This window comes from Suillus paluster, assembly GCF_016628075.1.
Source record: "Suillus paluster strain FC165 chromosome Unknown EDB91scaffold_258, whole genome shotgun sequence".
Taxonomy (NCBI): Eukaryota; Fungi; Basidiomycota; class Agaricomycetes; order Boletales; family Suillaceae; genus Suillus; species Suillus paluster.
Window position 1 is genome coordinate 12,406 of NW_024537818.1, and position 12,405 is coordinate 24,810.

Genomic DNA, 12,405 nt, shown 5'->3' on the forward strand with positions numbered 1-12,405 from the left:
TCTTTGCACTCTTTGGCTTCGCGAACGAAGCGAGAAAGCATTATCGACTGTACTTCCTTTGGGTTGCAAAGCGCTTCGGCTTCAATCTTACTGTAACACAGACATCGACCCCGCATCCTCCCAGGTTGGTGTCAAACACATTCGTGACCGTTGTCTATACTAAAATATGCGTCAGGTGGAAAGGCGCTATCAAGTTCGCTGGAGACCTGCCAGTTGGTTCATTGCCAGTTTACACCACTCCTGCCCCTCCTCGGCTCAAACTCCGGTTATCTTTCAACTCTGCCCTCGACATCAAGATCTCTGATTTTGACCGAGATGTCGAGAATCGTGCTGAATTAACACCGCCGCTGCCTCCATACTACAAGGAAAATTTCTTTGGAGATTTCTCGCCCACCACGTCAAGTTATTCCTCATCTGATATAGAGGCATGTGTAGTTGATGTCGACCTCGAAACACCATCCGAAGTTCATTCTTGGCAACCTTCGCGGGAGCGCTGCACGGAGCATTCTGTGATCCCCGCATTCCATCGTCCCTTCACGCCACCCAACTTATACCCTGTTGCCTGTGACGAGGACGGCTCCATGCAGTCATTGACTGCGTCCGTCGCGGTACAAGCGCAAACCCACACCACTGAAAGTTCATGAGCGGTCGTTCTTTGTATTTTTCTTCATGACGCATACAATATATTCGTACAAGGGACTAATACCCGTGTTCACGCTAGCCTGCCCACTGTATCCCTATCATTTTTCAGTCACTTATCTAACTTATACCACATTCTTGTTTCACCCCTTTCGATTTTCGCTCGTTTTGTAATACTTGACCAACCGTACTTCCTGCAGTGACTACTACCAAACTGCTTATACCACCTTATATGGAATAATAGATTATTTTATCCTGCACACCTGTCTACCGATCAAAGATGGGGCGAAGACTAGAATCCGATACCGCTCTGCCAAATAAAACCAGCGTGCACTTGGATAGAGTCAAGAATGGCAGCGTCGACATGGGGCAGTCTGCAAACTCATGCATTATAAGACGGTGCTAAAAAGCACCCAATGTGTGTTAGGTCCCTCATCTGATGAGACCGACGTAACAAGGCGCCTGCATGTATGAGAACATCAAGGTCGTATCAACCAAGCAAATCGTCGAGAAAATCTTCCATCTCCAATTTGGGCGCCTTCCTCGGTGCGTCAGTAGGAAGTGCTGGCGCCTCAGAATAGTTATCATCTGACAGATGCGTAGAACGAAGTTTCAGTATGATGATCTGCATTGATGAGAAGACTCTACCTTGTTTTCTATCGAGCGTAAAGAGAGGCTTTGACTTGAGTTTCTCCGACTTTGCACGGAATCGCGCTTTCAGGTCTATGAACCATAATCAGTCTTCTACACATGAGCTATCATTAGTTAGAAGTCACCTCGACTTGCATCTGCAGCGGCCTTTTCGCGACTCATTTCCTCAAGTTGTGCATCCCATTCGATCGTTTGTACACGCCCCTTCTGAGATGTTGGAGGTGGGTTACGATGAGATGAGATATGTGCGAGGTCATGGTCGATATCATCATCATCGACCGGAGGCGCTACCACTGCAGCCACCTCCGAGACGTCCGATAACCGCTGTCTCTCAAGAAATGACGAAAGGTCAATCTCCGGCTCACGAATCTCCTCTCCTACGCTGTGTCAAACACCTCGAAGCCCAACAGGTCTTCCACTTAACACTCACCGTCAGAATCCAACTCAGGCTCAGGCTCCGCATAACGATCGGCGTTGGATCCAAGTTGCCGTCGCGCATACTTCTTTTGCAGCTCTTTCGCCTCTTCAGAATCAGGGTCGAGATCAACCACCTCTTCATCCTCCAGCACTAAGCGCTTATGGAATTCCGCTGGACGGCCGCCTCGACCACGACCTCGTGCGCGGAGGTACTTGCCTAGCCCACCACGGGACTTTCCACGACCTCTCCCGCGAGCACGGGATGGCTCAGAGGTTGATGCGGAAGTTGATTCTGACATGTTACGCGGGAAGATTGATATGGGCGCTCATGATGTAGGCAAGTAGAAATCTATATATCGAAAAAGGAAGGCAGCACCTTGTGTTTTCAACAGGTCCAAACAAACACCACCTTGAGTGGTCGAGTCACGAGTGCCCCAGTAATCCATAGCATCACACAATACGCATCAGGCAACAATTTGGTACATCGCAATTGGGAAGAGCCAGCGCTACATGATGAACTTCTCGATAGTGCTACAGGTCCTGCTACTCTCCATCCCAAAAATCACCGCTAAAGGAACAGTATACGCCCCAAACATAAATGCACATGTGAATCATAAGTCCAATGCATAGCATAACAAGTATGTCAGTTACATCGCACGCAATGTGCTCATGCCAATTGAGAATTACCGGTGTAGGCTCTGGAACGAAAAGGCGCGGTGCTGTGATCAGAATCACCTGAGGGTCCTCGACTGGACGCTCAGTAATCTCCCGGCTGGGCCAGCGCAAAGTCATAAAATAATCGTAGACGACCTTTCTCCACCCTTCGACCTCTTTCCGTTTTTTCCTCTCTAGTTGGTTAGACAAGCAGTAGCACAGATAATCTCGATCTTCGTGCAGCCAAATTCGGTTAGCTGCCAAGGAGAACAGGATTTCTCGATTTTCATTTCCTCGAGATATTCACGCTTGAGAATATCTTCCATGTCATGGAAGAAGCCAGGGTAGGAAGCAAGGCAGCCTTCATATATGGAGATGTCGTCAGCATCATCCGATAGAAACTCGGAAGTGGTCGGTGTTCTAGAAACAGTAACGCCGATTAGCGCGAGAGGGGAGGGAGAATAGGATTCGTACATTTGAAATAAGACAGGAGCGCAATGGACCCCTCTCAGCGGGTGATTTGGGAAATCTGAGTCGTTGATTGGTGCCAAAGTACGCTGGCGAGTCATCGAAGCGGACCATCTGCCCAGATTCCAGAACGAATCACCGAACCGTCGGCTATAGTCCAAGAGCAACAATTACTTTCGGACTGGTACATCCCCCCTCGGTCGGAAACCAAACGAGCGTCAGACGAAGGTGAGGAAAAACGGTACTTCACCATCAGGGAAAGACGCTCTCTTTCGTGAAGGGCGAAGTAGTCGTCTGCACGAAACGCAGAATACTGTAAATAATGAGATTTGCAAATGTAGAGAATAGACTGGAAAGGCGGCGAAGCAGAAGGGTGTCAACAATCTCTCCTGGATCTGGTTATGATAATGCGACAGAATGTGCATAGAAGGCAGATTGTGCGATACGTATGGTTGGTTGACCAAGGTTCGATGTAGAGAACGAACAATTAGAGCAGCACTAGTACTGCTTGTGCTCGATGAGCGTGCTTTCCGAGACATATGACTATACGAATCACACCGCATTCTCATCGAAGCTGATGGATATCACTGAGTTGGACAAGGAAAGATCGGCATCCTCCTGCTATTCCCAGTCAATGTGCCACCAGCCTACCAACGCTATTTTAAGGTTATCTCACGAATGCAAGTTAAAACAATGTCCCGTTTCTGCTTGCTTCGTAGAAAGGGGAAATACAGATAATCGTCTGCGATTGACAGAATCTGCTAATGAAGATGTGGCAATTGTAGTGTATGATGGACTTGCTACCATGAGATGGTTCAAACGCCATGATGGAGGGGGGCGAGTGAGAAGGAGATAGAAGTTCGAGGAATATATCAAGACAATAGGGGCCTGCCGAGCATAGCATTTACAGATTCAGTAAACAAGAAGCGCCAGAGACCGCATACCACACTCACGCTCTGAAACCCGCCAACAACTTCCAGCTCTCAGGCTGGGGGCTCGTCATTCTTGTTCTGCTGCACAATACCATCAAATGCGTGTTACACAGGACAGTCCTGTATAATGAGCGCTTTGACGGACCCATCATACAGCACGGTCCTGTATGACAAATGCATCGTTAGAGACTCGAGAGCTGGCGACGAAGATGAACATGAAATGTGACACCTGCAGCGGCGCGGCGGAAAGCTATAGAGGATCTCACCAGATCTGCTGACGGTATGCCTTCTGTAAATTTCCTTTGACACGGCTGTAGTCGTTGATAAAATGCTGGAAGAGGACGCCATCCTGGACGAGAAATACGAGGCACACCAGCTGAGTGTGGGCAGTCGCGTCTTTCACTGATGATTGTCGGCCCGTCGCTCGTTCAATAAGCTGGTCGGCCGATCACTCGATTATCGTATAGGATACGAAAGCTGACACTGTCCTTGTAACTCCATTGTCATCTGGTGTTGAGTTTAGCCCATATGGGTAAAAATGAGCTTCCACGTCATCCAGTCGCGGCCCACGGGACCATAAAACCATTGTTATGGGCCTGCACAAAAAGGTGAATCGATGTCAAATTTGAGATTTTGTGGACTGAGCAGTGGAAAGTAGGGCGTTAAAGACTTACAATACAGCTTAAAGTAAGTAGTCATCGTGGCAAAGCGTTTGACTTCGAAGTTCAACTGATGCGTTACATAAGCAGACTGGCCTTCTCTTCAGCCTTCTGGGCAGTCTGCTTGGAACGGTTTGTATTCGCTGCATGGTCGATTTTCCATTCACACGTGACATTGACTATGTCCATATTTCGTAGCTTTTCCGGACTTGAAGGTCCTGGCAGTGAAGGATGCGCTCATCATTAATGTTTTTATGAGAACGCAGCATGCACTGTCCTCCCAATTTCGTTGGGTGAGACTCTGAAACACTCAGCTCTTCCTCTGTTCTGATTGTAGGATATGCTAATCATGTGTTGTTTTTTTTTCCCGCCAGCGTCTGTTTCATGGTGTGACTGACAACAAGTTTGAAAGCCTCCGTTCAATCAAAAGAACAGATCCCCCAATCGTAACTCTCGGGCAGTGTTCAACACTCATATCGTAAGAACTGGGATAGTTAGCATGAAGGAGGAGGGATTTGCAAGTTTTATCTGCCTCCGAAAAATGGCTCGCGTTGAAGAGATAGACGTTTTCCATACACAAGACCGAGGTGAACGCATGGTAGATTGGTTGATTACCTTTTCGCCTCGAGGAACGAAGCAGTGCGATAGCGTGTCATCGGATGCACGATCTCTCCATTGTTTATCTTCTCTATACTGTCGCTTTCGCGTACTGACGAAACATCACAAACGCCACCACAGCAAAGCGTTATCCCTCTCAAGGATATCACGAATATCGAACGTGTCAATCTTCAACTTTATTGTCCGCTCCTACACGAAAGTCACGGACGATTTGTTGTGGGGCATAGGAGGAATAAGGTCGCTCTTTCTCCAGGGCGTCCGCCACAAACTCGAAGCCTTCGAACACTTTCCTGAAGAGATACGAAACGTAACCCCCCTCCCCAATCTCCTCCCATCCCCACTCACCCCTCTTTTCCCCCATCCAAACAAACACCACCTGATTTGTAGTGAGTGGTCGAGTGCCTCGGTAATCCACAGCATCACCCAATACGCATCAGGTAACGATTTGGTACATCGCAATTGGGAAGAGCTAGCGCTACATGATGAACTTCTCGATAGTGCTACAGATCCTGCTACTCTTCTTCATCCCTAAAATCACCGCTAAAGAAACAATATATGCCCCAAATATAAATGCACATGTGAATCGTAAGTCCGATGCATAGCGTAACAAGCATGTCAGTGACATCGCACGCAATGCGCTGATGCCAATTGAGAATTACCGGTGTGGGCTCCGGAACGAATAGCCGCGGCGGTGTCAGCAGAAAGACCTGAGGTTCTTTGACCGGACGCTCAGTGATCTCCCGGCTGGGCCAGCGTAGAGTCATAGGATGGTCGTAAACGACCTTCCTCCACCCTTCGGCCTCTGCCCGTCTCTTCTTCTCTGCATGAATAGACAAGCAGTAGCTTAAATAATCTTCCGGATCGATCTTCGTGCAGCCAAATTCGGTGAGCTCCCAAGAAGGAGTGCGAGATTTCTCGATTTTCATTTCCTCGAGATATTCGCGCTCGAGAAGATCTTCCATATCCCGACAGAAGCCAGGGTAGGTAGTCAGACAGTCTTCATATACGGAGATATCGTCAGCATCATCCGAAAGAAACTCTGTGAAGGGGTCTGTGTTCTGGAAACAGTAACGCAATTAACGCGAGAAGGGGGGTCAAATATCATTCGTACATTGACAACAAGACAGGAGCGCAATGCACCCTTAGCGGGGGATTTGGGAGATCTGAGCCGTCGTCTGGTACCAAAGTACGTTGGCGAGTCATCAAAGCGGACCATCTGTGCAGAACGAATCAGGAAACCGTCAGCTATAGTCAAAGAGTAACAATTACTTTCGGGCTGGTAAATTCCCCCTCGGTCGGAGACCCGACGAGTGTCACAGACGAAGGTGAGGAAAGATGAAGAAGTACTTCGTCATTAGGGGATGATTTTCTCTTTCGTAAAGGGCGAAGCAATCGTCTCCACGAAAACGTGGATGAGCTCGAGGGACGCAATACTAGCGCCATGGAGCCCAATGAAGTTGTATTTTTAAACTTCGGAACGGTAATTCTGAGGATGGGGCGGGAGGATGCTTTCGGGGAGGTGAGGGACTTCATGATGATACCAAAGTTCCAAGACCAAATCGATAGCTGGAAGATAAGCTGGGGAAAGCGAAAGCTTGATCACCAATGAAGTAGAGGTAGTAAGAGCGACAGGAAGGATTGCTCACCTGCAAAAGACGGGGTGCGTCGATATAATAAATAAACTGTCCGCTGGGGATGCAGATTGCTAGAGACACAAGGCAGGATAAGCAAGTGAAGGTGGAGAGGGTCCGGAGAATGCACGCATACCGTCCCCTCTCTATTTATCCTGCCGTCTCCCTCACAGCTGTGGATCATATCTCTGTGGACCAACTGTGGCCAGAATTCTGCATTGTATACGGATTTAAGACACCGGCCTCGCCCGGCTGAGAGTCTGTATGAATTAAGGATCGTCTAGGTCATATGTGAAGTGTGAAGCGTGAAACTGTGGACGAACACCCAATCTTATCGGGGTTTGCCTGAAGCACGTTTTGATGGGGACAATGCAAGGGGCGATTGCCGACTCCGAGTGGCACCGGAGAGTTTGCCGAGTACATATTTCCTTCAGTGAGAAGGGCCGACATCTTCGTTCGTCTCAGGTCTGTGGTTTGTCTGTGTTCCCTGTAGATCCCAGAGGTGTCGATGCTCTCAGTGAGTACGATTCGGCATTGAGAAAGCGGTGACATCCCAATGATTGTATCGGGGAACTGTCTACAATGCATCTGCTCGCTTTTGAACACACAGATGAGATTAGATCCTGGTGCCAGCATAGGCAAAGTCAGTAGCAAGTCAGTGGGCTACAATCTAAGGCAAATCTAAGATGTGATTACTCTAGAGAAGCACGCGTCGGAGTTTTAAGCGCGATGTCTGTGGTCCACGGTGGAACTGTGTTATAGAAAATCCATCTGCCTCGAACCTATACATAGATGCCAAGAAGCACTAGAGTCGCCTTTTGTCAATGGCATACCCTAAGGGCCGGGTGGAGGGCATCAATATTTGCCCGAACTACGACCTCGGAGAGTTGTAGTAGTATGCAAGAAACCCCACAAGCTTTTACACCCCCAAACTAAATCATGTAAACGAAAACACACCTAAAATGCTTCGCATTATGCTGTTGAATCTGCACAAATCTTATTTGTGTCGCCCCGAAAAAATATCATGTCGCCGAAAGTGTGATTCCAAAAAACATGCTATTGAATTTGCACAAATATTATTTATGTCGCCCCGAAATAAAACATGTGTGCCCCCCAAAAATAAAAGTGCTGTTGGATCTGCACAAACATCTTTGCACAAATGCAACAGCACTTTTGTTTTTGGTTAGACCTTGGAAAACGGAAGATCGTCGTTCCCTCTTACATTGTAATACATGACACGCTACCAACTGCTAGTACACTGTAACATCATCTTCCTTCGCTACACCCTCACCACCTTCTGAACCCACCAAACAACAACAGTAACCCCCAAACTCCACAGATGAGAACACCTCTTGCGCGGATGGTATGCTCGAGTTGACTCATCCAAGCATGCTGCATCACTCTGAATCCCTGTGAGTCGCCAGCCATCCACCCTGTAAAAATCATGTTAAGCAAATTATACGAAGTACGAAGGATATGCTTACGCTGAAGACACTGTCGTGGTGCTGCCAGTCAAATAGGTAGACAGGACGATCCTTGTCTTCTGCATGCTCAGCAACAGCAACCGACACCAGAGCAATTTCCACAGGAGTAACTCTGCGAGAAGCGGCACGGTGTTTTGGTACACAGGGTGCCTCCAACCCTCCTTCAGCCCCTGCAAGTTCTGAGCCAGTAGTATCCACAAGCTTTCCCACAAATTCCTTCTTGATGTCAGCGAGCGTTTTGTCGAACGTAGCCGCCAATTCACTACCCATGTTTGATTTGATGATACTCTCGATCAATTCGGAAGGAATGGGAATCATCCCGCGAACTACGGATCCCGTCTCACGACGAACAGCACATGCTTTACAAGGGGAATGGTCTGGGCGTGCGAAGACTGTGGTGGTACCTACGAGCTGCGGGGCCGAATGAGCATTCCCTTTATGGTGGAGCTGGAATGAGTAGGCGCGGTTGTACGCATACTCTGGAAGCTTCACGTGCACAACGAATGTGCGGTAGTTAGGAATAACGGTATGGTCAGCTGGCACGGCAGGATCATCCTGGTTTGGAACAGGTAAGTGCTTCCAAGCGTGCGACGTGACCTGTTTCGCCTTGGTTTGCGGATCAAAACCGTAGTAGGTTGCGACCTTCTTGCGTGCTGCGGCGCGCTCTTCGGATGATGTGGCAGCTTGATTGACTTTAATGCCCACAAATTCGGGGTACGAATAATCTGTTTGAAGTAAGCTTATGTTATCCAGCAGATAAGATTGCTACTTACACTTCGGGTAGGCTTCTTCATGCAAAAATCGAGCCTGAGAGGAGGTCCAGTAGTCTCCTTGTTCCGTTCGGAATGGTTGGAGTGGCCCATCGGGAAGGAGTTGTTCGTTGTAAACTTGTGCATATGTACCGCGTGCCTAAGGGACAACTATTGAGTACTTGTGCCAGGACGTCGTCCAGCTCCATCCCACACCTGTGTCCAAGGGTATTGTTCCCCGTCGTGTTCATATCCGTTTTCCATCCAGTACTCGGTGTAGCACCATTCCCACAGAGCCACTTTTTGGATTCAGTCACGAGAGAACACCCTTGAACAACATCATACTTACAGAGTCTGTCCACATTCGCATGGTGAACTGAAGGAAAGCCAGGTAAGTAATGCATACAAGTAACTTGCGCCTGTTCACGTACGGTAAAAGATAGGATCGTAACCGGCCTATATAAAGATACAAGCTCAAGATTATTGTAGAGGATTAGAAAAGGAGTTGCTCACGTAGTCTGGGTAACTCTGCAAGTTTGGTTAACAAAGATCAACAGCATCATTCACACGCAAGCATTTACCACTAACCATTTGTCCGTTTCCACCCTAAGTCATCGCTAGAGTAAGCAGGGGTCAAAGTTGGAAAATGTATTCACCCACAATTAAATTATGAACAGTGTCGTGCACACCTTCAAGCGACCCTTGGTTAACGAAGTCCATCTCTCGTTTCGACTCCGCGGTGTGATTAGAAAAGTCGTCCCAACTATCAACATGAGTCAATACATGATACTGGCAGAAGCTAAGACGCACGTCAACGCGGGATTTTCGTCGTCATTGAACACAAAGAGATGTGCAACTCTGCGTCTCAGATCCTTTGCGCCGGCTTTGAACGTCCTTGGAAAATCAAAATTAGCACTACCTCGTGCAACATGTCCTCATCGATGCCTACTTTTGTAACAGGTCTATGTGGCTGCCATCAGGGTCCGGAGTACTAGCAGCGTAGCGGTACGTCCTCTGCCACTTGGAGAAATATGCCACTTGATCTGTCTACCGATCATATTTGAGCAAGTTCCGCAGCATCAAAAGGAAAGGTATCGTACCGAGTCATCCACCTCGTCGGTAAAGTCGGATGGGATTCCCCCGACGTACGAGAAAAATGAGAGCGGATTGTTAACGATCTGTTTTTTACCTCCAGCAGCCATGATTTCCACTTTGTCTTCATACAGAACAGGGGGAAGGCCATTCTCAGCTACTTCCTTTTCGGCCCAGTCCCAGTAGCTGGGTCTGACGTTGAGTCTGGATCACTATTGGGAATGATATAGTACGCACGGAAAGCGCAATTCCTTGGCAGCCTTTACCCACACTCCACGTTCATTCAGGTTGTTAGCTTCAATGTCGTGAGCCAATTGTTCTGCGACATTTCCGATAGATTGCTGCAGAACAACGGAATGAATTGAGCAGCATGTCAGTCACGATCATGTGTTGAGCATACCTCAATAAGCATGACATATGGGCGGTGCCAAGTAGGAAAAACAACGGCACCATGGCTGAAGAAAGGTTTCAGAATCAATAGAGTGAGAGGGTGTACACCAGCTTACGTGCAATAACCTGTCGCAAACAACATGGTCAGACTTAGTGGGACTACGATACAAACGACTGGCATACCTCCGAATCTAGAAGGAACGGGGTTGGTATCTTTCTTATCCGTGGCGCTATAGTCAGCTGAGGCATCCTTGTTGCGGTCGCCAGCCCATTCAACGTAAGGCCTGCCGTGAATTGACCCAATCTCCATGAATGTGGCTGCAGGCTCTTCGACAACTTGGAGAGCCTCGGGACGCTGCTGGACCGCGGTGAAAGCAAGGATGAACAATGCAAACTGGTAAGGATGGTCCTTCTCCAGCTCCTGGATAGAGAAGCGATCAAACACGCCTCCAGTGCCCTTGCGGCCAATCACGGGATAGTGGTATTCAGTACTCATTGTTGGAGTAGAATAGAGAGCGATAAAAATTAGGTATGACCTGGTGTTTCACAATCTCTTTAGAGCTGCATTTATATGTACACTGCAGGCGCCAAGACAGAGTGTACTTGCGTACAACAGTAGGTAAGCCACCACAGCCATGACCTGCGACTGCGACGGCGATTGGTAAACTTGGGTCTGTATTAGGGGTGCACCTATACAAACATTTCATAAAGAACGACGTCCATTTCGTAAGGAACGACGTCTAATTGATAGAGAATGGAACATGCCGTTCATCGGATTCCAGCAGCAAGCTACTGCGCAGCGCCCATGGGAATACCATGATCCTCCATTATCAGCAATGAATTTCCACTATTGTCGCTTCCGACCTGAAAACCCATGTAACAACCATTCGATGAAATGTAGGAACGTCCTGTCTCCTACCTAATAGGGCGGCTCGCGTACTGTATGTAGGCCATTAGAGACCATTATGACACATTTGCATGTGAGCGCCGACATCACGGAAATGATGCGATGACCTTGATCTTGATCTTGATCTTTGCCTCTGTCCTTGATCTCGGGCGCATGCAGGTCAGAACGGCATCAACCACCGTGGCAGATCAGGCTGTGCCCCAGATCAGCCACCTGTCTGAGCCATTGAGGCCTGCAGAATCTCATCGACCGCTCCACGTAAAGTCCGTCTGCGCACCTTCAGCACTAGTGGGTGCATACAAATGTAAGCTCGAAAGACGTGATAGAACACTAGGTCATACCTAAACGACCCCAATCAGAAGGATGAACAAAGAACGATCCTTTTGATTCTTGAATCATTGATGCCGCCGATTCGAATGATGGAGGGTGAAGCCGCATTGCCGAGAATGCGTTTGGACGGGATCCAGCGCCGTAATGCAGGCGGAACCTTGCTTGCAATGAAAGAGCTAAACCAGCTTAACAAGGATTTTTTAAAACGGTGATTGAGGGCAATTGCCAATAAGGCTCGGTTCGGAACTGCGGAAGGAGATAGACCCTACCTTGACCCTGCAGGTTCTTTTCGCGATAGATTAGCAGCAAACACAGCTAGCGGCAACCCCGCGTATTGCATTCTTCACCCCCGCCTACACCGAAGAGAGCTACTAAATGAGGAGGAAGAACTTCGGTCGCATTGAGAACAGAGGTTGAAATGTTGAAGAGTCACGGCGGTGAAGTTAGGAACGACTGCCGTCCGACGTCAATACCGGTACATAGTGACACCGTTGTCACATCTGGGGTCTCTGGCTTGCATCCTAGCGCCACAGAAAGAATTTGCAAATGCTGGCATCGAGATACGCCCAAAATTCAAGAGGCCGAATTATGGACAGGCCTCAGGAACAGGCTTCAAGGATACGGGGAATACGTTAGTATTACATTGCTCACGAGGTCTCTTTAAAAAAACGGTGCTGCTTAACAGCGGGAAGTGCCAGGTTTGCGAAAGATGCTAAGGACGCCAAGAATTAATTTGATCAGGTGTGTTCCTTTCCTACCTGTAAGTGGCTAAGCTCATTACGCC